This window comes from Dendrobates tinctorius, unplaced genomic scaffold (assembly GCF_039654945.1).
Source record: "Dendrobates tinctorius isolate UK_male_01 unplaced genomic scaffold, ASM3965494v1 ptg000164l, whole genome shotgun sequence".
In the NCBI taxonomy this organism is placed as follows: Eukaryota; Metazoa; Chordata; class Amphibia; order Anura; family Dendrobatidae; genus Dendrobates; species Dendrobates tinctorius.
Genome location: NW_027361831.1, coordinates 9,440,881 through 9,466,309, shown reverse-complemented (window position 1 = coordinate 9,466,309; position 25,429 = coordinate 9,440,881). Strand labels below are relative to the sequence as shown.

General features: G+C 49.2%; 1 pseudogene; it reads right to left on the bottom strand.

The window, feature by feature from the left end:
* LOC141052958 (uncharacterized) overlaps positions 1 to 25,429 on the bottom strand; it is a 233,456-nt pseudogene that overhangs the window by 92,939 nt on the left and 115,088 nt on the right.

Sequence of the window (25,429 nt, the reverse complement as noted above, 5' to 3'; positions counted from 1 at the left end):
CTGTGGAATATGTTAGCACTATATAAAAATAAAGATTATTATTATTATTATGCAGCAAAAGCCACTCTGACAATGAGTGCTAGCAAGGGCCCAGATTATATAGGAGATGGGAGTGGCTAACAGTGCACAGCTGAGAGCCTTAATACAGGCTCACGTGCTTCAAATAGAATAAAAGTGTCACCTATGAATAGGGGCAAGTAGGGATCCACTCCATCTTTAAATAATCCCAAAATACATACATGGGGATCTGTTAATAATTTCACCTCATACACCCCTTCTATCAAGACGACTTTGTTCCAAAACGAGCCTGTCTACATTCCTACATCATATGCATCAGATGTGTCTCATCAATCCTACATTTAGGTCATTTTGCATCATGGTGATATCTTGTGTAGAAAGCTAGGAGTTTGGTGCACTCTCTGAATTAAAAAAAAGCTGAGATAGCCTTTGGGCTTCACAGGGTGATAGTTTGGGAACAGTTAGTAAAATCTTTCCCATTGCTCCTCTGATATAGGGCCTGCATCTGCCTCCCATTTAGCTTGAGTTGTCATGGTGTGATTATCCAGTTGGGATGAGTATAGATATTTATATATGGTAGAGATTAAACCTTTCGTATGGTCTGCAGAAGCAATAGCATCTATTAGCAGATGATGTTGTATGCTAAGGTCTATCAGACCTGATTGAGCCGAGAGAGCATGTTGGATTTGTAGATATTGGTAAAAGTGTTACGTGACCAACTAAATTCCTTTTGAAACTGTTTAAAGAATTTAAGAACAGGGAAGTCCTTCAGCTTTGGCACTTTGCCCAGAGTCTGATTACGCCATGTGGGTGTGTATTTTGTGTATCTTTTAATACCCAGAAGTTTCTATCCCCTGCCCACACTATATGTACTAAAGCCAAAGTGAGAATTCCCCCAGGGAGAAAGCCCAGTCTCTAGAAAACACAGAGGTGAGGCCCATTTCACATTTTGTAAGACGAGAGCACCCGACTTGCCCATGTCATCTCTATGTTCTCACTCATGGAAGTGTTGTAGTTGGAATGCAATAAAATGCAGCCATGGATCAGGAATAGCCAATAGCCAATGCTCCCTCATCCATATCACATTGGAGAGTTTATGGTTTTATTCGTAATTTTATTATTGTTTTATTTATAATTGGGGCATAACAGATTTGTTCCAATTAATTGCTAAACCTGACCACCTTCCTAAGTCTGTTATAATTGACATTTCTGGACTGATTGAGGATGTTACGTTATCTATAAAAATCAGCATATCATCTGCTTAGAGGCTCATTCACTCCTCTGTTTCTCCACATCTAAACCCAGTAAGATCCTTTGACTGTCTTAAGCAACATGGCAATAGTTCAATGGTCAAGACAAAGTGGAAGGGCAGCAACAGGTAGCCTTGTCTAGTACCTCTCTGTAATTTGAAAGTCTCAGAAAGTTGGCCAACAATAACACATCTACTATAATGATCAAACTCAACAGTCTTAATCAGGAAGGCAACAGCATAATTCCCCCTTTTTTTGTCTTAGAGGCCCATTGTAATATTTTTCTTCAAGTGATTTTCTAACTTGTCAGCACATTCTACCTATGTTGTCATTTGGTTTTGTAGTTTACAAATCTGGGCAGACAAGGGTCAGCATCTTCTAATCCCAGGAGGTAGGTGAATCCTCCAGATTGTAAGCTAATTTGAACAGTTTTTGTGGAGGAGAATGTTATGAATGGGTCACCAAGGAGGATAGAAGGCCCAGGCTAAGCCACAGAAAACCAGAGAGGTTGGTAACTAAGCGGATTTCCAGACCACTGATCCTGTCCACACAACTAGCAGTAGCCTTGGAGCGTACCTACGATGATCCTAGACGCCTCGGCACAGCCGGAGAGCTAACTAAGCCTAAAGCAAGAAAGGGGAAATCTAAACTGCCCTGGAGCAGACCCCAAAAGAATAGATAGCCCCCAAACATATATTGTCGGTGAGACAAGATGAAAACACAAACGCAGGCGAAAAATAGACTGAGCAAACGATGGGGCCCACACTGACTACAGCAGGTGAATGAGAAGAATCTGTGAATTATGAGCATTTAGCAGTTACTACTCACCTGGGTAGTCATATGTAGGAATCTCCTTTTTACACCATTCATCATAAATAAAGGACAGATATTCACCCTGAAACAAATATTGTAAAAAAAGTCATCGACAGATGAAGATCCTGCCATCTCCACCGTTCTCATTACACAAGTATAAAACATATAATACAGGTGGATAAAACAAGACTTAACACAAGATCTTCACAGATGTCTACACTTCATAGGTAAGATCTCATGTCACCTTCTCTCCATCTACCTGATCATCCTGAGGAACATCGGGATCTTCTGGTTTACAGTCCTGTGGAAGAAGAGGACGGGGACATCTCTCTGGTGTTGTCCTCTTAATGGATAGATCTGGAGGAAACACATACAGGGACTGAATTCATTCTTTCCATACAGATAATTATAGATCGTGTCTTTTTAATCCTGTCTATTACCTGGTGATGTGAGGGGCTGGGGAACCTCCATCATGACGTGCTGATACAGATCTTTGTGTCCTTCTAAATACTCCCACTCCTCCATGGAGAAAAAGATGGTGACATCCTGACACCTTATAGGAACCTGACACATACAATTATACCGTCATCCCCCGATCCCTTCATAGCATTACTGTATAATGTCCCAGCATTCCCAGCAGTGTCACCTCTCCAGTCAGCAGCTCAATCATCTTGTAGGTGAGTTCTAGGATCTTCTGCTTAGTGATGTCCTCATTTATCAGGGGGTGAGGTGAAGGCCCCGTGATTGGGCTCAGGGATCTTCCCCATGCCTCAAACATAGGGGCCTGACAGCATTCACCAGTGGTCTTCTTCACTACTGTGTAACCCTGGTTATGGAGAGACACATTAATAAATCTCACTACAGACATTTCCAGAGTCCTCACCTCTCCAGTTCTGTCCATTTGTTATTCCTATACAGTAGATAAGAATGATGTAATGTGACGTCATCAGAATCTCTTACCTCTCCAGTAAGCCGGAAGATGATCTCTAGGGTGAGGTTTAATAGCCTCTCCGCCACCTTGTCCCTGTCCATAATTGATGAGTCTATAAAAAAAAAATCTCTCATATAGAAGATCTCCACTGTAAGGATCCGCTAGCTATTGTAAGGACCTGAAAGGGAAAATAACGACGTGATGTAAAATCATAAAGAATCTCATGTAATAATATAAAAAACTGAAACATATATGTATTCTCTTTGTCTCACATGGAGTGGAGCATAAGTTGAATTGCTGATTAAGACATGTCCTCCATTCTCCCAATCACCTCTCTGGCTACTAAATGTCTGCACTGATTACTTGCTCATCGGCACGGACCATGGAATACAAAGACTGGAAAGGGACCAAAGCAGTGGTGGCATTGGACTAGTAAGAGATCATTAATTTATTACTATTTTAAAAACACATAACTTGGTAACGCCTATATTTATAGGACGGTCGGAACCAAATGTGATTGGATGTAAATATAGGCTTTAACAAGTTATTAGCCAGAGGTAAGTGTTCACACTAGGCAGTTAGGTCAGGGACCCATCTGATCCATGAGATTACCTTAACGTTGGTGGATGGGCTCACAATTTTTGGCCAAATTTTGTGCTAAGCATCTTATGTGTTTTTCTAATTTCCAAAAGCCATTATGCTATTCACACTTCACGTATCACACACTGATTTGCTTTAGTGCAATTGAGTGCAATATTTGCTTTATTTACTTTGATTTGTAAAGGCACACACCTGTCTATATAAGACCTCACAGCTCACAGTGCATGTCAGACTAAAGGAGGATCATGAGGTCAAAAGGAACTGACCAAGGAACTCAGAGACAAAACTGTGGCAAGGCATAGATCTGGCCAAGGTTACAAAAGAATTTCTGCAGTACTCAAGGTCCCCAAAAGCACAGTGGCCTCCATAATCCTTAAATGAAAGGAGTTTGGGACCACCAGAAGTGTTCCTAGACCTGGCCGTCCAGCCAAACTGAGCAATCATGGGAGGAGAGCCTTGGTAACAGAGGTAAAGAAGAATCCCAAGATCACTGTGACTGAGCTCCACACATGCAGTAGGGAAATGGGAGAAAGGTCCACAAAGTCAACTATCACTGCAGCCCTCCACCAGTTGGGCCCTTATGTCAGAGTGGTTCGACGGAGGCCTCTCCTCAGTGCAAGACATATAAAAGACCACATAATGTTTGCTAAAAAACACATGAAGGACTCCCAGACTATGAGAAATAAGATTCTCTGGTCTGATGAGACGAAGATAAAACTTTTTGGTGATAATTCTAAGTGGTATGTGTGGGAAAAAAACAGGCACTGCTCATCACCTGCCCAATACAATCCCAACAGTGAAACATGGTGGTGGCAGCATCATGCTATGGTGGTGTTTTCCAGCTGCAGGGACAGGACGACTGGTTGAGATTGAAGAAAACATGAATGCAGCCAAGTACAGAGATATCCTTGATGAAAACCTCTTCCAGAGTGCTCTGGACCTCAGACTTAGCCAAATGTTCACCTTCCAACAAGACAATAACCCTAAGCACAAAGCTAAAATAACAAAGGAGTGGCTTCAGAACAACTCTGTGACCATTCTTGACTGGCCCAGCCAAAGTCTTAACCTAAACCCAATTGAGCATCTCTGGAGAGACCTGAAAATGGCTATCCACCAAAGTTCACCATCCAACCTGGAGAGGATCTGCAAGGAAGAAAGGCAGAGGATCCCCAAATCCAGGTGTGAAAAACTAGATGCATCTTTCCCAAGAAGACTCATGGCTGTACTAACTCAAAAGGGTGCTTCTACTCAATACTGAGCAAAGGGTCTGCATACATATGACCATGTGATATTGCAGTTTTTCTTTTTTAATAAATTTGCAAAAATTTCTACATTTCTGTTTTTTTTCCAGTCAATATGGGCTGCAGAGTGTACATTAATGAGAAAAAAATGAACTTTTTTGAACTTACCAAATGGCTGCAATGAATCAAAGAGTGAAAAATTTAAAGGAGTCTGAATACTTTCCGTACCCACTGTATATTTTACACCACACACAACAAGCAGTTTCTTCCTCGGAGTCTGCACCTGAATACGTTTCTCATAGACTCATCTTCCATAATGCTAATTCTCGTCTCATTTACCGACACTGGAATCGGCATTAGTAATACTGCAGGAGATATTCATTACATGTGACATGAGAAATAACTACTTCAGGATGAGGACGACATCTTCATCTTCTACTACGGCTCCAGAAACATATCTGGCCAGAGTCCATCACTGTCTCCATCACCTCCAGCCTCCTGTATGAATGCTTCCCATCTTCACAGGGCTGTAATTCTATCATATTAAATCTCATATCTGATTCACACAAAAGATTGAGACATTTCTAAAAAGCTTTTTGCTTGCAAAAATACCAAGGACAGGAATTACCGTATTTGATACCAAAGTCTCCAGTGTTTTATGGGGCTTAGATTTCCCTATATTCATATGCTCAGTATGAATCTGTTCTGCACATTATGCACACGATCAGTAGTGAGGCAGTGTTATGAAGTCGGAGTCAGATTTGGAAGTCATGGAAATTGAGGAGTCGGGAGTCAAAGTCGGTGGTTTGGCTTACCAACGCCACAGCTTTTCTTATCCACTACTACGCTGTTGTGAATTCTGTTTCTGGGCTCCCTCTGGTGGTTACTGAAGGTAGTGGAACTGGTCAGATTGACAGAGGTGTTGCGAGTTCTCTTTCTGGGCTCCCTTTGGTGGTTACTGGAGGTAGTGGAGCTGGTCAGACTGACAGAGGCTTGCCACCTGATAATGATAATGACGATTGGAGATCTGGGGTTTCTGACTGGTGTATTTAAGACAGCTGACTTCCTTCAATCCCTGCTGGTGATTTTCTTCCTGTGCCTTCTGAGGTCTGATGTCTCCTGCTCTGTTTCTGCATGGTTCAGCTAAGTGGTTCATTTGCTAATCTTTTTGCATTTGATCTGGTTTTGTCTATCTCTGCTTTGTGCGGGTCAGCTTGCTCCTGCTGGGGCTGTGCTGGATCACCGCCCATATGTCACGGCTTGTGTCAGTTTGTTCTGTCCCCTGTTATATTGGTCTCTTTTGCTTTGCTTTCAGTATATACCAGAGTGCTGATATAGTGGGGGGCGAAGTCATGTGACTTCAGTGTTTTTTTGTGCATCAGACTTGTTGGATTTTTCAGAGTTTTTTGCGTGATTGCAGACAGTGTCTTTCCTTTCCTGTCTAGTCAGTCTGGGCCCCATCATTTGCTCAGTCTATTTTTCTACCTGCGCTTGTGTTTTCATCTTGTCTCACTGACAATGTATGTTTGGGGGCTATCTATTCCTTTGGGATCTGCTCCGGGGCAGTTTAGATATCACCTTTCTTGCTTTAGGCTGAGTTAGCTCTCCGGCTGTGCCGAGGCGTCTAGGGCATCGTAGGTACGCTCCACGGCTACTGCTAGTTATGTGGATAGGATCAGGGGTCTGCAATCCGCTTAGTTACCAACTTCTCTGGTTTTCTGGTGGCTTAGCCTGGTCCTGCTATCCTCCTTAGTGACCCATTCATAACACTACGCCACATAAACTACAGGATGAGAAGATCAAGATACAGGGAAACGAAGGAACCCGATGCTTTCCCTAAATGATGCCCTAACTGACCCGTGGAAGCGCTATTAGGCACGAAACGGCCGTCGTCGGTGCGTGCTCACTCTGTCCCACAGCCTCCCAGCCATGAAGTTTTAATTGTGTGCCAATAAAAGCGGATTTTCTATGTGGATCGGTGAGTGCTATGGTCATTTTTTCTTCTGATTGTGGACTTAGACTTCCCTATATTACTGGAAAAATGACAGAAAAAAAATCAGATGTTAAAAGGTTTCAAAAGATGATTGGCACCAAAAATTTTTGTAAAATACCATACAGAGAGCATAAGACATATTTTGTTCCTTTTTACCATATTTTTTGTTTAAAATTTTTTTTTACTCTTTTGGGCACCAGAAAATACAAGGATGTCACAGGCACGGCTGCAACAATAATCCTGGCAGTTTAATCACTTGCTTCTGTCAAAAGAAAACATGACATCTAAGAAGGTTTGACAGAGTTTGGCTCAATACCCTCCTCCCCCAAGTACTCGATAGTATGGAGCTGTTGGGTTGGAATGCTACCTGGAGGCCTAATAATGGTCTCTGGGCCTGTAATGTACAAAAGTTTATTAGGCCCTACCCAAAGCTGCTTCCAATAAGTTACCTCTTAATGCTCCCATACAAATTAGACTAAAGTTGGATAAAAGCACTGATTTTAGGAGGATTGGTTGCCTATATAATGTAAATGGGAGACCCCCTGATTAATGATGTCAGGACAGAGGTATATCTGACATGCTGAATTTCAGAGTTTCGAATATCTGTCTGTTCATCCTGCAGATAGTCAAAAGTTCCCCCTCAATAAAAATAACCTTAATTTATCACAATTAAACGGAAAAATAACACAAACGTTCCTTAAATACCCAAATGACGTCGTCCTGAGTGGTTTTCTCAGGGCTGTGGAGTCGGAGTCAAAGTCGTGCACTCTGTGTCCATTTTGGTGGAGTTGGAGATGGTATAAAATGGACTGACTAAGACTCCTAAAATATGCGAAAAAAATTGTTACAGTAGTTCAATGCAGGATGTACTATAAATGTTTTCATAATAATTTGGGAAAGTTCTAAAATGTCCTAGAAATGTCTGTTCTGTTCCCGATCTAAGGATCTCGGCTTTTAGTTGGTAAGAATTGGTGCTGTACTTTATATACCTGCTCAGTATGAATCTGTTGTGCACTTTATGCACATGATCAGTAGCAAGGCAGTGTTATGAAGTTGGAGTCAGATTTGGAAGTCATGGAAATTGAGGAGTCGGTGGTTTGGCTTACCGATGCCACAGCTTTTCTTATCCACTACTATGCCACATAAACTACAGGATGAGAAGACCAAGATACAGGGAAATGTAACCCGATGCTTTCCCTAAACGATGCTCTACCCGCCCACAGGGGTTGGCACCGTAGATTGAAGCACGCAAGATTGGCTCCCCTGCTCACCATCATCTAGCACTAGGATACCCTTGGGAGCTCTGTACTCAAAAGAGTCACCCCTAATCTAGATGAATTTTTAGTAAAGATAGTCACTTTGTCCATATTTATGGATGCTCTGTCAAGGTAATATGTAAGTGTAGAATAGACAGATGAAATAGAGTGCAAGTGCAAACAAGTAACATGATAATATCACAATTAAGGTGCAAATAGTGCTTAGGTTGTGAGGGCAACAGGTTACAGTAAAAGACCCCTACTAGGTCCAATGGGCAGCATTACAACACAACATGATCAAACGGAATATAAGTCACTTGGTAAAGGTCAGTTGGTAAAGGACCCCACATAGCTGCCAGTTCACTGCAACCTCGGCATCTTTCCCTATCCTTGATATTGATTCAGAAAGTATTAGGTGTAGTCCAAAGCAATTTCTTGGAGTCATGATGCATAAATAAAAGTATGTGTCATGATCCCAGTGCAGGTTTTGACCTGCACGTCAGGGGTTAATGTCTTGAGCCCAGTGCAGGCTTTGACCTGCACGCCTGGGGTTAATTATTGTGGCCTCTCTTTGGTTCAGGGAGAGCTTCTTATAGCCCTGGGAAACTCCAATCCCTGTCAGTTATACTTTTGCCTTTGGCCGAGTGTGTTGACCCCTGTGTGCCTGTTCGTTGTCTTCTAGCTTGCTTTATGGTTCTGACCCGGTTCTGTCCACCGGTGTGAGTTTGCCTGTTGATTCTGTACTGTGCTACCCTCTCTGTGTATGACTCCTTGCCTGTGACCTGACTATTGTTTGCTCGCCTCTCTTGCACTTTGCAGCTATCTCCGTGTATGACTCATTGGCTACGTCCTGACTCCCCCGTTCTGTCTATCCTCTGGTTTTGTCGTGCTATCTCGTGCTTTGACCTCAGCCTGTCTATGCCCCTTGGTAACTTTGTCCCGTAGTTACCCTGCTAGGAGTTTTCCTACAGCTCCTAGCTCTCTGAGGTTTAGTCCACGCCCCCAGCAGTCACGTGCTTTAGGTCCTGCTGGTCTGAAGCACACATCTTCACCGCTGCTGCCCGCTCCACAGGTATCGCTGAGCACAGTTGGTCTTACTCAGGACACGCGCACTGGCTCAGTGAGCAAGTGCAGTGCGGTGCTCCTGACATTATGTCTGCCTGTGCAAAAGGGCATCTTTTTAAAGATGCCCTCATGTCAATAATCAGGCATGAGGACTAAAAAGCCCCAGGTAGTGATTGTGTTCAGGGTGTAGTAAAGCATGTCTATCTCTGATAGCGATCAATTCAAAAGGGGACAAATGTCTCCCCAGTATACATCTACATGAACTGATCTTGGGTTACGGCAAGATGGCATCCGCCAACCGATTAGATGTAGTTTCCGGCTAATGTGCGGCATCTTCCACTCATCGCACTCCTAACAGCTGGGGGGGGGAAAGCGCATGCGTACGGCCGACTCACTGCACAAAAGTGATGAAATCACGTCATCTCATAAGTCCCGTGTTCATTTGTATCTGCACCAAGGCTGGGCTGAGTATTTATCTATTAGTCAAACCCCCCCCCCCAAAAAAAATTAAAAGAGAGGAAACTGAATTACTGGACGGAAGGCACCTACAGATCCACTAATAGATAACCAGAAAATCTATAATTTAAGTAGTCATACTTTAAATAAAGAGGAAGAATTATTATTACGTAGGGGTATGAAATATTTACCTTTGGCAAAATGTAACCAATTCGGTGCTTTTATTAGTATTAAACAATATATTTTCAAACGGCACCTTAAAAAAAACATTTTTTTTTTTAAAGAAAGAATCATAATTTATATGGAACGATACAATCTAACACCTTGATCCATAGAAAGAATGCTCCTTTACCAATAATAACAATATAAATAATGCTTAATATAGCCATACTGCGCTAGCTGATAAACCAAAATCAAACCCCATCAATGAATATTCCACTGCATTTAAAACATTTGAAATAATGGTGATAGGGGGAGGGGGATTGGATAGATGCAATGTAATAAATGGAAATGTATTCATTCAAATTTAAAGATATAAAGAATGTAAGGCAATTATACACCTACAAGAAAACCAAAGTATTATTACAAAAATGAAGGTTCTTAAGATTAGGTACCCATCAGAGAAGTGTCACCTTGCCGAGGCTGATGGGCATTCATGAATTGGCCAATATACAGTTGTGGCCAAAAGTATTGCCACCCCTGCAATTCTGTCAGATAATACTCAGTTTCTTCCTGAAAATGAATGCAAACACAAATTCTTTGGTATTATTATCTTCATTTAATTTGTCTTAAATTAAAAAAACACAAAAAGAATTGTCCTAAAGCCAAATTGGATATAATTCCACACCAAACATAAAAAAGAGGGTGGACAAAAGTATTGGCACTGTTCGAAAAATCATGTGATGTTTCTCTAATTTGTGTAATTAGCAGCACCTGTAACTTACCTGTGGCACCTAACAGGTGTTGGCAATAACTAAATCACACTTGAAGCCAGTTGACATGGATTAAAGTTGACTCAACCTCTGTCCTGTGTCCTTGTGTGTACCACATTGAGCATGGAGAAAAGAAAGAAGACCAAAGAACTGTCTGAGGACTTGAGAAACCAAATTGTGAGGAAGCATGAGCAATCTCAAGGGTACAAGTCCATCTCCAAAGACCTGAATGTTTCTGTGTCTACCGTACGCAGTGTCATCAAGAAGATTAAAGCCCATGGCACTGTGGCTAACCTCCCTAGATGTGGACGGAAAAGAAAAATTGACAAGAGATTTCAACGCAAGATTGTGCGGATGTTGGATAAAGAACCTCGACTAACATCCAAACAAGTTCAAGCTGCCCTGCAGTCCGAGGGTACAACAGTGTCAACCCGTACTATCCGTCGGCGTCTGGATGAAAAGGGACTGTATGGTAGGAGACCCAGGAAGACCCCACTTCTTACCCCGAGACATAAAAAAGCCAGGCTGGAGTTTGCCAAAACTTACCTGAAAAAGCCTAAAACGTTTTGGAAGAATGTTCTCTGGTCAGATGAGACAAAAGTAGAGCTTTTTGGGCAAAGGCATCAACATAGAGTTTACAGGAGAAAAAAAGAGGCATTCAGAGAAAAGAACACGGTCCCTACAGTCAAACATGGTGGAGGTTCCCTGATGTTTTGGGGTTGCTTTGCTGCCTCTGGCACTGGACTGCTTGACCGTGTGCATGGCATTATTAAGTCAGAAGACTACCAACAAATTTTGCAGCATAATGTAGGGCCCAGTGTGAGAAAGCTGGGTCTCCCTCAGAGGTCATGGGTCTTCCAGCAGGACAATGACCCAAAACACAATTCAAAAAGCACTAGAAAATGGTTTGAGAGAAAGCACTGGAGACTTCTAAGGTGGCCAGCAATGAGTCCAGACCTGAATCCCATAGAACACCTGTGGAGAGATCTAAAAATGTGAGTTTGGAGAAGGCACCCTTCAAATATCAGGGACCTGGAGCAGTTTGCCAAAGAAGAAGGGTCTACAATTCCAGCAGAGCATTGTAAGAAACTCAATGATGGTTACCGGAAGCGGTTGGTCGCAGTTTTTTGGCTAAAGGTTGTGCAACCAAGTATTAGGCTGAGGGTGCCAATACTTTTGTCTGGCCCATTTTTGGAGTTTTGTGTGAAATTATCAATGTTTTGCTTTTTGCTTCATTCTCTTTTGTGTTTTTTCATTTAAGACAAATTAAATGAAGATAATAATACCAAAGAATTTGTGTTTGCAATCATTTTCAGGAAGAAACTGAGTATTATCTGACAGAAATGCAGGGGTGTCAATACTTTTGGCCACAACTGTATGCACTAAAAACCTTCATTTTTGTAAGTACATTTTATTTAGCAATAATGCATTTCAGATAATTATTATTCATTTTTATAGCGCCATTTATTCCAAGGTGTGAAAAAGGGGCATACATAGACAAGTACACTAAACATGAGCAATACAAGGAACACACAAGTACAGGAGGAGAGAGGACCCTGCCCGCCAGGGCTCACAGTCTACAGGGGATGGGTGAGGATACACTAGGTGAGGGGAGAGCTGTTCTCAAGTATTCAGTGTTTCCATGTTTTGGCTGCTGTGCTCTATCTTGTCTGTCAAGAACTGTCTCCCTGCTCAGGACACCCTTACTTATCACACACACAGAAATCTACCAGAAGTTTATGAACAACCTACATTTAGGTCCGATCTCCTCCCCCCTCCTACCCAGACTTAGCATTAAGTCCTCCGTGCTCCCAATAGCACCCGGTGACTGCACTTACACAGATCCTGGCTGATGACGGATCCTGTGGCTTTATATTATAACCCCTATGTGTTATAGTGATGGCCGGAGCAGACATGACGGCGCGGTCTACCTATTGTGCCCCCTATTCCTGATAGATTGTAGTGTGAGCAGGAACCGCGCTGCTCCTGCAACCGGGGAGCTACGGGTTACTATATATTGTGCACGGCCCCGATTATTGTACAGTGCTGCGGTATATGCTGGCGCCATCTACTATATAATTGCCTTAAATTGTCTGTGATCCACTTCTGTCAGGATGTCCTCGAATCCCACAATTCACCGCGCAGCACCGGAAGAACATCGATGGGTATTCCAATATGGCACCCTCTGGTGGTACCAGGCCCTTGCACAGTACCACCAGCGGGAGTACCACCAGCGGGACACCCGCCGCCGGGACACCCACAGCCGCCATCGGACCCCCGCCGGGACACCTGCTCCTGCCGCATCCTGCAGCTGCCTGCCCACCCACGTCCATGCCGTCACAGCAGGCAGGAAAGACCGTGGCTTGCGGCCTGTGCTGGAGATGGCGTGTGGGTGCCCTCTGGTGGCACCGCACCCCATCTCCAGCACAGGCTGCAAACCACCGTCTTTCCTGCCGGCTGTGACTGCACGGAGGTGGGTGGGCAGACAGCTGCAGGACACACATACACACACTACAGACATGAATGTACACACACACACACATACATGTACTCACATACATACACACATAGACATGCATACATATACACACAGTATAATGTCCCCACACGCACTTACACAGACACATACATACAGAGTATAATGTCCCCACATACACACACAAGCACGCACATACACTCACGCCTATATATACATGCAGATACACACAGTGTAATGTCCCCACACACATTCATGTGCACGCACACACACACATACAAGGACGCACATACAAACAAAAACACATACGCACATGTATACACACACAGTATAATGAAACCACACGCACGCAGATACACACATGTAGATACACACACGCACATACAGTATAATGTTCCCACACGCACATACACACAGTATAATGTCCCCACATGCTCACACACACGCACACACATATACACACACGCAATCACGCACATACAGACGTAAGCACAAATGTACACACGCAAGCGCATACACGCTTGTGCATACACACACACAGATACGCACATACACACAGTATAATATCCCCATACACACATGCCCGTGCATACACACAGATATACACGCACTCACAAACACGCATACGCACGTGTATACACACAGTATAATGTCCGCATGTACACATGCACGCACATACACACATGCAAGCACAAACATACAAACACATACACACAGTATAATGTCCCCACACGCGCATACACAGACGCACATAAACAAGCAAGCATGCACATACACGCATACGCACGCGCATACAGTCACATACACACAGTACAATGTCCGCACACACACATACACACAAACCTGCACATACACACAAACGTGCATATATGCACGCAGATACACGCACATACGCACGTGCATACACATATACACACACAGTATAATGTCCCCACACACACGCACAAACACGCATACACACAAACACGCATACACACAAACATGCATGTACTCACGCACTTACACACATGCACATGCATACATGCACACATACGCATACACACGCGGCCGCCATCTTTGAACACTCAGGCATACAAAGATGGTGGCTGCATGACACATCACACCGCCAGCGCCACAGAGCTGTCCCCATCGTGATGTCACTGCCCTCCCAATGCGATAGCATGGGGCCCACATCTAGTAGATAAAAAATTATTACCTCCACCTGCAGAGCCGCACTCCACATATATGGCTGCTCTGTGCGCACAAGACCTGGGATGAGGTCACAGGAGGGGAGGAGTCAGAGGTCACATGATCAGGGGCCTCAGTGTATGCAGGACTCTGCTGTGCTGGTTGTCATGGTGCTGGATGAGGGGAAGTTTCTGTGTGGGGTCAGGAGGGGTTTACAGGGGGGATGTAGCAGAGCCGTGTGTGTACGAGGTGTACGGAGCAGAGTATTGTGTGTACAAGGTGTACGGACCGGAGCCGCGTGTGTACGAGGTGTACGGAGCGGAGCCATGTGTGTACGAGGTGTACGGAGCGGAGCCGTGTGTGTACGAGGTGTACGGAGCGGAGCCGCGTGCGTACAAGGTGTACGGAGCGGAGCCATGTGTGTGTACGAGGTGTACGGAGCGGAGCCATGTGTGTGTACGAGGTGTACGGAGCGGAGCCGTGTGTGTACGAGGTGTACGGAGCGGAGCCGTGTGTGTACGAGGTGTACGGAGCGGAGCCGTGTGTGTACGAGGTGTACGGAGCGGAGCCGTGTGTGTACGAGGTGTACGGAGCGGAGCCGTGTGTGTACGAGGTGTACGGAGCGGAGCCGTGTGTGTACGAGGTGTACGGAGCGGAGCCGCGTGTGTACGAGGTGTACGGAGCGGAGCCGCGCGTGTACGAGGTGTACGGGGCGGAGCCGAGTGTGTACGAGGTGTACAGAGCGGAGCCGCGTGTGTACGGAGCAGAGCTGCGTGTGTACGAGGTGTACGGAGCGGAGCCGCGTGTGTACGGAGAGGAGCCGTGTGTGTACGAGGTGTACGGAGCGGAGCCGCGTGTGTACGAGGTGTACGGAGCGGAACCCTGTGTGTACGAGGTGTACGGAGCGGAGCCGTGTGTGTATGAGGTGTACGGAGCGGAGCCCTGTGTGTACGAGGTGTACGGCGCAGAGCCGCGTGTGTACGAGGTGTACGGAGCGGAGCCGTGTGTGTACGAGGTGTACGGAGCGGAGCCGTGTGTGTACGAGGTGTACGGCGCAGAGCCGCGTGTGTACGAGGTGTACGGAGCGGAGCTGCGGGTGTACGAGGTGTACGGAGAGGAGCCGCGGGTGTACGAGGTGTACGGAGAGGAACCGCGGGTGTACGGAGTGGAGCCTTGTGTGTACGATGTGTATGGAGAGGAGCCTTGTGTGTATGAGGCAGCGTCGGACTGAAGCACCTTGGGCCCACCAGAGAAAATCATTCTTGGGGCCCACTATGTAGTTACATAGAAATAAATACAAGACCACCATTTGTGCAGTAAAACACGCTAATAGCAGGGTATAATAAAAGGTAGTACACATCTTAATTATGTAGCAGGGGTTGGGGTAGACCCCTCATAGAATATAAAGTACCCCCACTCATAGAATATAATGTAGCCCCCTCATAGAATATATTGTAGCCCCCTCATAGGGTATAATGCAGGCCTCACACAGAATTTAATGTAGCCCCCTCATAGGGTATAATGCAGCCACTCTCATAAGGTGTTATGCAGCCCCCATAGAATATTGTAATGATCAACGTGTGACTGGACACACCGCCTCCAGCAGGGCGAATTTATATGACACACGTGACCCTGGATACACCGCCTCCAGCAGGCGAATTTCAATATTAAGGGGAAACACCATGGAAACAATTACAATGGTGGGCCCTGTGATAGGGAACAGGGACGTGGAGACCTCCTGCAGTCAGTATCTCTACATTCCTACCGATCCCTAGGCCGGTTCCGCATCGGGCACCGCACAGGATACCTTTAAACCCTAGCTCGCCCTGCACCTACCCTTTTCTAGTGAAATGGCCGGTGCAGAGACTAATCCCACCTCTGCACTGAAACACACATAAACGAAAGGCACAAACAGGGAAACACCACTTAGCTTTGCTCTTGCTCCCAGCAACAGAGTCCACCACCAGAATGCAGCTTTCCTCCTGAATAGCTGCCACCAAGGTCTGTCAGAGCTGCAAGGAAATCCCCTCTGACTCCTTCAACACCAGGGCTCTGGCTGTGCTGCAAGGAACTCTCTCCAGCTCCTTTCTCCACCAAGGATGGTTGGAAATGAATACTATCACCAACACCAGTGAGAGCACATGACACACCTTTATAGATAAGCCAGAGGAATCACACCTGTTAGATTCCCGTGTAATAACGCTAACCACCACCGGGGGCAAACTAGAAAAGACACCACTGTGTAATAATCCTAATGGCCACCGGGGGCAAAACTAAACTTAAGCACACAGCTTAAGGAAAAAAAAGGTTACATGTGCTTTTAACTGTCATTATCCAACCTGGATCATGACAAATATAATGTAGCCCCCTCAGAGTATAACGCAGCCCCCTCATAGGGTTCAATGCATTCCCCTCAAAGGGTATAATGTAGCCCCCCTCATATAATATAATGCAACCCCCCTCATAGGGTATAAAGCAGCCACCTCATAGGGTATAATGTAATCCCCTAACAGTGTAATGCAGCCTCCCTCATAGGGTATAATGCAGCCCCCCTCATAGGGTTTAATGCAGCCTCCCCCCACCGAATACAATGCAGCCCCCACACAATATAATGTAGACCTCATAGAGTATAATGCAGCCCCATATGGAATATGATGTAGCCGCCTCCCACCACCCCATAGAATATAGTCCAGTCACCAAGTCCTATAGTCTTAAGGCCACCAGGATTCACTCATTGACACACACACATATATATATATATATATATATATATATATATACACTGCCCAAAAAAATATGTATTGTTTAGTGTTCCTTTTATTTTTTTGAGCAGTATATATATATATATATATATATATATATATATATATATATATATATATATATTTAGATTGTGAGCCCCGGGGACAGTGATGATAATGTGTGCAAACTGTAAAGCGCTGCGGAATATGTTAGCGCTATATATAAATAAAGATTATTATGGTGCTTAAACCTCTAGGTTCAAGCAACATATTGTAATCCGATTCCTTATATTTATAGTGCTTTTGAAAAAACCACTATATTGTAATCCGAACGCTGCTAACTTATTCTTCTTCTTATTATTTTCCAGTTGATTTCTGCAATTAATACAGCCCGAACCGCTACACGCACAGACTCCGTTGAGGTGTCGTTTCGAAGCCAGCGCCCACGAGAGGTGTGCTAAGTATTTTTCGTGTCGATCAGATTTGTAGTTTTTGCGCAATTTGCGTTTGAAAATTTTTTTTCCGTCATTGGAATGCACTGTCTCAATGCTTTTTCAATGGGAAGCTTAAAACGTGCCCTGAGGCGATTGAAATGGCAGTTTAGCTCATTGATATGCGCAGGCAGAACCAGTTACTATGCCAACGCCTACGAACGTCACATGACGACCCCAGGAGAGAGCTTCTGCCACATAATATCAGTTCTTAAAGCGAAACCCACAGCACAAATGCAAATCTAGCTTCATCACATGACGCATGCCCCTGAGAGAGAATGTGCGCCAAAGTGGATTTAGAAGCCCAGTGAGCCACCCTGGCTCTTAAAGGGCCGACGTGCCAAAGTGATTCTTAAAGGGCCGGCGCGCCAAATCGAAAGCTGAGTGACCCCAGGCTCCAAATCGGAGGCTGAGCCACCCCGGCCTCCAAATCGGAGGCTGAGCCACCCTGGCCTCCAAATCGGACCCAGTGTGGCCCCGCTAAAAAAATCAGACCCAGAGTGGCACAGCCCACCAAATCGGATCCTGAGGGGCCCCGCCCACCAAATCAGACTCCGAGTGGCCCCGCCCACCAAATCGGACTCTGAGGAGCCCTGCCCACCAAATCGGACCCTGAGGAGCCCCGCCCACCAAATCGGACCCAGAGGGGCCCCGCCCACCAAATCGGACCCAGAGTGACCCGCCCACCAAATCGGACCCTGAAGGGCCCCGCCCACCAAATCGGACCCAGAGGGGCCCCGCCCACCAAATCGGACCCAGAGGGGCCCCGCCGACCAAATCGGACCATGAGGGGCACGCCCACTAAATCGAACCCAGAGTGGCCCCGCCCACCAAAATGGACCCAGGGGGCTCCACCGACAAAATCAGACCCTAAGGGGCCCCACCCACAAAATCGGACCCTGAGTGGGCCCGGCCACAAAATCAGACCCTGAGGGGCCCCAACCACAAAATCGGACCATGAGAGACCCCGGCCACAAAATTGGACCCTGAGGGGCCCCGGCCACAAAATCGGACCTTGAGGGGCCCCACCCGCAAAATCGGACCCTGAGGGGCCCCACCAGCAAATTGGACCCTGAGGGGCCCCACCCACAAAAACGGACCCTGAGGGGCCCCGCCCAACAAATCGGACCCAGAGGGGCCCCGCCCATCAAATCGGACCCTGAGGAGCCCCGCCCACCAAATCGGACCCAGAGGGGCCCCGCCCACCAAATTGGACCATGAGGGGCACCGCCCACTAAATCGAACCCAGAGTGGCCCCGCCCACCAAAATGGACCCAGGGGGTTCCACCGACAAAATCAGACCCTAAGGGGCCCCACCCACAAAATCGGACCCTGAGTGGGCCCGGCCACAAAATCAGACCCTGAGGGGCCCCAACCACAAAATCGGACCCTGAGAGACCCCGGCCACAAAATCGGACCTTGAGGGGCCCCGGCCACAAAATCGGACCCTGAGGGGCCCCGGCCACAAAATTGGACCCTGAGGGGCCCCACCCGCAAAATCGGACCCTGAGGGGCCCCACCAGCAAATCGGACCCTGAGGAGCCCCGCCCACCAAATCGGACCCAGAGTGACCCCGCCCACCAAATCGGACCCAGAGTGACCCACCCACCAAATCGGACCCTGAAGGGCCCCGCCCACCAAATTGGACCCTGAAGGGCCCCGCCCACCAAATCGGACCCAGAGGGGCTCCGCCCACCAAATCGGACCCAGAGGGGCCCCGCCCACCAAATCGGACCCAGAGGGGCCCCGCCCATCAAATCGGACCCTTAGGAGCCCCGCCCACCAAATCGGACCCAGAGGGGCCCCGCCCACCAAATCGGACCATGAGGGGCACCGCCCCCCAAAATGGACCCAGGGGGCTCCACCGACAAAATCAGACCCAGAGGGGCCCCAACCACAAAATCGGACCCTGAGAGACCCCGGCCACAAAATCGGACCCTGAGGGGCCCCGGCCACAAAATCGGACCTTGAGGGGCCCCCGGCCACAAAATCGGACCCTGAGGGGCCCCGGCCACAAAATCGGACCCTGAGGGGCCCCACCCGCAAAATCGGACCCTGAGGGGCCCCACCAGCAAATTGGACCCTGAGGGGCCCCACCCACAAAATCGGACCCTGAGGGGCCCCGCCAACCAAATTAGACCCTGAGGGGCCCCACCCTCAAAATCAGTCCCTATGGGGCCCCACCCACAAAATCGGACCCTGAGAGACTCCGGCCACAAAATCGGACCCTGGGGGGCCCCAACCACAAAATCAGACCCTGAGGGTCCCCGGTCACAAAATCGGACCCTGAGGGGCCCCACCCACAGAATCAGACCCTGAGGGGCCCCAGCCACAAAATCAGACCCTGAGGGGCCCCAGCCACAAAATCGGACCCTGAGGGACCCCACCCACAAAATCGGACCCTGAGGGGCCCCACCCACAAAATTGGACCCTGAGGGGCCCCGCCCACCAAATTAGACCCTGAGGGGCCCCACCCGCAAAATCGGTCCCTGAGGGGCCCCGGCCACAAAATCAGACCCTGAGGGGCCCCGGCCACAAAATCGGACCCTGAGGGGCCCCGGCCACAAAATCGGACCCTGAGGGGCCCCGGCCACAAAATCGGACCCTGAGGGGCCCCACCCACAAAATTGGACCCTGAGGGGCCCCGCCCGCAAAATCGGTCCCTGAGGGGCCCCGGCCACAAAATCAGACCCTGAGGGGCCCCGGCCACAAAATCGGACCCTGAGGGTCTCTGGCCACAAAACTGGACCCTGAGGGGACCCACCCGCAAAATCGGACCCTGAGGGGCCCCACCCGCAAAATCGGACCCTGAGGGGCCCCGGCCACAAAATCGGACCCTGAGGGGCCCCGGCCACAAAATCGGACCCAGAGGGGCCCCGCCCACCAAATCGGACCCAGAGTGACCCGCCCACCAAATCGGACCCTGAAGGGCCCCGCCCACCAAATCGGACCCAGAGGGGCCCCGCCCACCAAATCGGACCCAGAGGGGCCCCGCCCACCAAATCGGACCATGAGGGGCACGCCCACTAAATCGAACCCAGAGTGGCCCTGCCCACCAAAATGGACCCAGGGGGCTCCACCGACAAAATCAGACCCTAAGGGGCCCCACCCACAAAATCGGACCCTGAGTGGGCCCGGCCACAAAATCAGACCCTGAGGGGCCCCAACCACAAAATCGGACCATGAGAGACCCCGGCCACAAAATCGGACCCTGAGGGGCCCCGGCCAGAAAATCGGACCTTGAGGGGCCCCACCCGCAAAATCGGACCCTGAGGGGCCCCACCAGCAAATTGGACCCTGAGGGGCCCCACCCACAAAAACGGACCCTGAGGGGCCCCGCCCAACAAATCGGACCCAGAGGGGCCCCGCCCATCAAATCGGACCCTGAGGAGCCCCGCCCACCAAATCGGACCCAGAGGGGCCCCGCCCACCAAATTGGACCAAGAGGGGCACCGCCCACTAAATCGAACCCAGAGTGGCCCCGCCCACCAAAATGGACCCAGGGGGTTCCACCGACAAAATCAGACCCTAAGGGGCCCCACCCACAAAATCGGACCCTGAGTGGGCCCGGCCACAAAATCAGACCCTGAGGGGCCCCAACCACAAAATCGGACCCTGAGAGACCCCGGCCACAAAATCAGACCTTGAGGGGCCCCGGCCACAAAATCGGACCCTGAGGGGCCCCGGCCACAAAATCGGACCCTGAGGGGCCCCACCCGCAAAATCGGACCCTGAGGGGCCCCACCAGCAAATCGGACCCTGAGGAGCCCCGCCCACCAAATCGGACCCTGAGGAGCCCCGCCCACCAAATCGGACCCAGAGTGACCCCGCCCACCAAATCGGACCCAGAGTGACCCACCCACCAAATCGGACCCTGAAGGGCCCCGCCCACCAAATTGGACCCTGAAGGGCCCCGCCCACCAAATTGGACCCTGAAGGGCCCCGCCCACCAAATCGGACCCAGAGGGGCCCCGCCCACCAAATCGGACCCAGAGGGGCCCCGCCCACCAAATCGGACCCAGAGGGGCCCCACCCATCAAATCGGACCCTTAGGAGCCCCGCCCACCAAATCGGACCCAGAGGGGCCCCGCCCACCAAATCGGACCATGAGGGGCACCGCCCCCCAAAATGGACCCAGGGGGCTCCACCGACAAAATCAGACCCTAAGGGGGCCCACCCACAAAATCGGACCCTGAGTGGGCCCGGCCACAAAATCAGACCCAGAGGGGCCCCAACCACAAAATCGGACCCTGAGAGACCCCGGCCACAAAATCGGACCCTGAGGGGCCCCGGCCACAAAATCGGACCTTGAGGGGCCCCCGGCCACAAAATCGGACCCTGAGGGGCCCCGGCCACAAAATCGGACCCTGAGGGGCCCCGGCCACAAAATCGGACCCTGAGGGGCCCCACCCGCAAAATCGGACCCTGAGGGGCCCCACCAGCAAATTGGACCCTGAGGGGCCCCACCCACAAAATCAGACCCTGAGGGGCCCCGCCAACCAAATTAGACCCTGAGGGGCCCCACCCTCAAAATCGGTCCCTATGGGGCCCCACCCACAAAATCAGACCCTGAGGGGCCCCGCCAACCAAATTAGACCCTGAGGGGCCCCACCCTCAAAATCGGTCCCTATGGGGCCCCACCCACAAAATCGGACCCTGAGAGACTCCGGCCACAAAATCGGACCCTGGGGGGCCCCAACCACAAAATCAGACCCTGAGGGTCCCCGGTCACAAAATCGGACCCTGAGGGGCCCCACCCACAGAATCAGACCCTGAGGGGCCCCAGCCACAAAATCAGACCCTGAGGGGCCCCAGCCACAAAATCGGACCCTGAGGGACCCCACCCACAAAATCGGACCCTGAGGGGCCCCACCCACAAAATTGGACCCTGAGGGGCCCCGCCCACCAAATTAGACCCTGAGGGGCCCCACCCGCAAAATCGGTCCCTGAGGGGCCCCGGCCACAAAATCAGACCCTGAGGGGCCCCGGCCACAAAATCGGACCCTGAGGGGCCCCGGCCACAAAATCGGACCCTGAGGGGCCCCGGCCACAAAATCGGACCCTGAGGGGCCCCACCCACAAAATTGGACCCTGAGGGGCCCCGCCCACCAAATTAGACCCTGAGGGGCCCCACCCGCAAAATCGGTCCCTGAGGGGCCCCGGCCACAAAATCAGACCCTGAGGGGCCCCGGCCACAAAATCGGACCCTGAGGGTCTCTGGCCACAAAACTGGACCCTGAGGGGCCCCACCCGCAAAATCGGACCCTGAGGGGCCCCACCCGCAAAATCGGACCCTGAGGGGCCCCGGCCACAAAATCACACTCTGAGGGGCCCCGGCCACAAAATCGGACCCTGAGGGGCCCCGGCCACAAAATCGGACCCTGAGGGGCCCCACCCACAAAATCGGACCATAAGGGGCCCCACCCACAAAATCGGACCCTGAGGGGCCCCACCCACAAAATCAGACCATGAGGGGCCCCACCCACAAAACTGGACCCTGAGGCATCCCGGCTACCAATACAAGCCCTGAGGAGCCCAGGCCACCGAATTGGATCCTGAGGGGCCCCACCCACCAAATCAGACCCTGAGGCCAAAATGGCCCCTGAGAGGCACCCACACTTAAAACAGATCCTGAGTTGAAAGTCTTGCAGGGGCAGCAGGCAAGTCTCTCTTAAAGGGGCAGCCCGGGCACCATTTCAAACCACTATCTGTACTTCCTTCAGGAAATACACATCTAGTTCTTCTTATTATTATTATTCAGTTGATTTCCGCAATTAATGCGGCCCGAACCGCTACACGCACAGACTCCGTTGAGGTGTCGTTTCGAAGCCAGCGTCCAAGAGAGGTGTGCTAAGTATTTTTCATGTCGATCGGATTTGTAGTTTTTGCGCAATTTGCGTTTGAAAATTTTTTTTCCCGTCATTGGAATGCAGTCTCCAATGCTTTTCAATGGGAAATGGCAAAACGTGCCCTGAGGCGATTGAAATGGCAGTTGAGCTCATTGATATGCGCAGGCAGACCCAGTTACTATGCCAACGCCTACGAACGTCACATGACACCTCCAAGACAGAGCTTCTGCCACATATCATCAGCTCTTAAAGCGAAACCCACAGCACTAATACAAATCTAGCTTCATCACATGACACATGCCCCTGAGAGAGAATGTGTGCCAAAGTGGATTTAGAAGAAGCCCAGTGAGCCAAACTAGCTCTTAAAGGGTCGACGCGCCAAAGTGATTGTTAAAGGGCCGGCGCACCGAAATGAGTCTTAACCCCTTCACGACCAATGACGCCACATAGGCGTCATGAAACCTGGTTCAAATCTGACCAGTGACGCCTATGTGGCGTCATGACTTCAAAGCCCCCCTGCGGGTCGGGTGACCGGGGTCACTGAAAGGTCACCCGACCCGCAGATACAGGGGGCTTTGTAATTCACCTCACGGGGCGTGGCTTCGCCCCCACGTGGCTACGATCGCTCTGATTGGCTGTTAAAAGTGAAACAGCCAATCAGAGCGATAGCAATATTTCATCAATGAAAATTGATGAAATATTACAATCCAGCCATGTCCGACGCTGCTGTAGCATCGGACATGGCTGGAGACACCGATTCCACCCCCCCCCCCACCGGCGATCGCCCCCCCGCAACTGAATGACAGCGGCGATCTGCCGCTGCTGTCATCATCTGCCCCCCTCCCATTCCCTCTGCTCCCCGCCAGCCTCCGATCCCCCCCTCACCCCCCCGGTACCTCCTGAGTCCCCCCGACCCTCCCGGTGTCCCTCGGGTCCGGATGATGGGCGCCGCCATCTTTGAAAATGGCGGGCGCATGCGCAGTGCGCCCGCCCGAATCTGCCGGCTGCAGATTCCATTCTTTCATTTTGATCACTCTCACAGTGATCAAAATGAAAGAAAAAGTAAATAAACCCCCCGATTATCACCCCCATAGGTAGGCAGAACTAATAAAATAAAGAAAATATTTTTATTTTTATTTTTCCATTAGGGTTAGGGTTGAAAAGAGGGTTAGGGTTAGGGTTGAAAAGAGGGTTAGGGTTAGGGTTAAAAAGAGGGTTAGGGTTAGGGTTGAAAAAAGGGTTAGGGTTGAAAAGAGGGTTAGGGTTAGGGTTGGAAAGAGGGTTAGGGTTGGAAAGAGGGTTAGGGTTAGGATTGGAAAGAGGGTTAGGGTTGGAAAGAGGGTTAGGGTTGGAAAGAGGGTTAGGGTTGGAAAGAGGGTTAGGGTTGGAAAGGGTTAGGGTTGGAAAGAGGGTTAGGGTTGGAATTAGGGTTAGGGTTGGAATTAGGGTTAGGCTTGTGGTTAGGGTTATGGTTAGGGTTGGGATTAGGGTTCGGGGTCTGTTGGGGTTAGGGTTATGGTTAGGGCTGGAATTAGGGTTAGGGGTGTGTTGGGGTTAGGGCTGGAGTTAGAATTGAGGGGTTTCCACTGTTTAGGCACATCAGGGGGTCACCAAACGCGACATGGTGCAACCATTGATTCCAGCCAATTTTGCGTTCAAAAAGTTAAACGGTGCTTCCTCCCTTCCAAGCCCCGACGTGTGCCCAAACAGTTGTTTACCCCAACATATGGGGTATCAGCGTACTCAGGAAAAATTGCACAACAACATTGGCGGTCTAATTTCTCCTGGTACCCTTGGGAAAATAAAAAATTGGGGGCTAAAAAAATATTTTTGTGGAAAAATTTTTTTTTTTAATTTTCACGTCTCTGCGTTATAAACTTCTGTGAAGCACTTGGGGGTCCAAAGTGCTCACCAGGCATCTAGATAAGTTACTTGGGAGGTCTAGTTTCCAAAATGGGGTCACTTGTGGGGGGTTTCTATTGTTTAGGCACATCAGGGGCTCTGCAAACGTAATGACGACCGCAGACCATTCCATCAAAGTCTGCATTTCAAAACGCCACTACTTCCATTCCGAGCCCTTACGTGTGCCCAAACAATAGTTCCCCCCATATATGGGGCACCAGCGTACTCAGGACAAACTGTACAACAAC